At 44.1% G+C, this 909-nt stretch overlaps 1 non-coding gene across 1 annotated transcript; it reads right to left on the reverse strand.

Annotated features, from left to right (window-relative positions):
- Positions 1–355: 355 nt before the first annotated feature.
- LOC130983859 (small nucleolar RNA R71) lies at positions 356–459 on the reverse strand. Its single transcript, XR_009087830.1, has one exon. It is a non-coding gene; the product is annotated as a small nucleolar RNA R71 (small nucleolar RNA).
- Between the last annotated feature and the right edge of the window lie 450 nt (positions 460–909).

The following is a 909-nucleotide window of genomic DNA, read 5'->3' on the forward strand; positions in this document are numbered from 1 at the left end:
TTCATACATAAACCCAACCTCTGGGAATTGTGGTAGCAGCATTCAGAAACCACCCATTCAGGCCAACAATTTTGAACTCAAACCACAGCTAATATCACTGGTGGAGGATCATTGTTCATTTAGTGGGAGTGCTAATGAAGATCCAAACCAACATTTCACAAAATTCTTGAGAATTTGCGACACTGTGAAGTCCAATGGAGTCCAGGAAGATGCCTATAAACTGCTCTTCTTCCCATTTTCACTTAGGGACAAGGCAGCTAAGTGGCTAGAATCATTCCCAAGGGGAAGCCTAACAACCTGGGATGAGGTGGAAAGCAAGTTTCTGGCACGTTTCTACCCCCCACAAAAGGTCAATAGGCTTCGATCTGAGGTTCAGACTTTTAGACAACAAGATGGTGAAACTCTCTACGAGGCATGGGAGAGGTTCAAGGAGTTGACAAGGAAATGCCCACCAGACATGTTCCATGACTGGGTGCAATTGCATATTTTCTATGATGGACTTTCTTATGAATCAAGGAAGGCTGTAGACCATTCATCAAGAGGTTCATTGAACAGGAAAAAGACTGTGGAAGAAGCCATTGAAGTGATTGAGACAGTGGCTGAGAATGAGTACTACTATGCTTCAGAGAGACACAACACTAAGGGAGTCATGGAGCTGAACCATGTTGATACAATTCTAGCCCAAAACAAGGTGTTTGCCAAGCAACTAGCAGAGCTCACCAGGAAATTAGGAACAAATCAAGTGGCTGCAATACACACACAAGATCAAGAGGAAGTAAGCACTGAAGGAGGTGATTGGGAAAAGGCCAACTATGTGGGAAATCAACAAAGGCAACCATATGATCCACATTCCAACACTTACAACCCAGGCTGGAAAAACCACCCAAACTTTGGGTGGGGAAACCAGCA

Source organism: Arachis stenosperma, chromosome 5 (assembly GCF_014773155.1).
Source record: "Arachis stenosperma cultivar V10309 chromosome 5, arast.V10309.gnm1.PFL2, whole genome shotgun sequence".
Classification (NCBI taxonomy): Eukaryota; Viridiplantae; Streptophyta; class Magnoliopsida; order Fabales; family Fabaceae; genus Arachis; species Arachis stenosperma.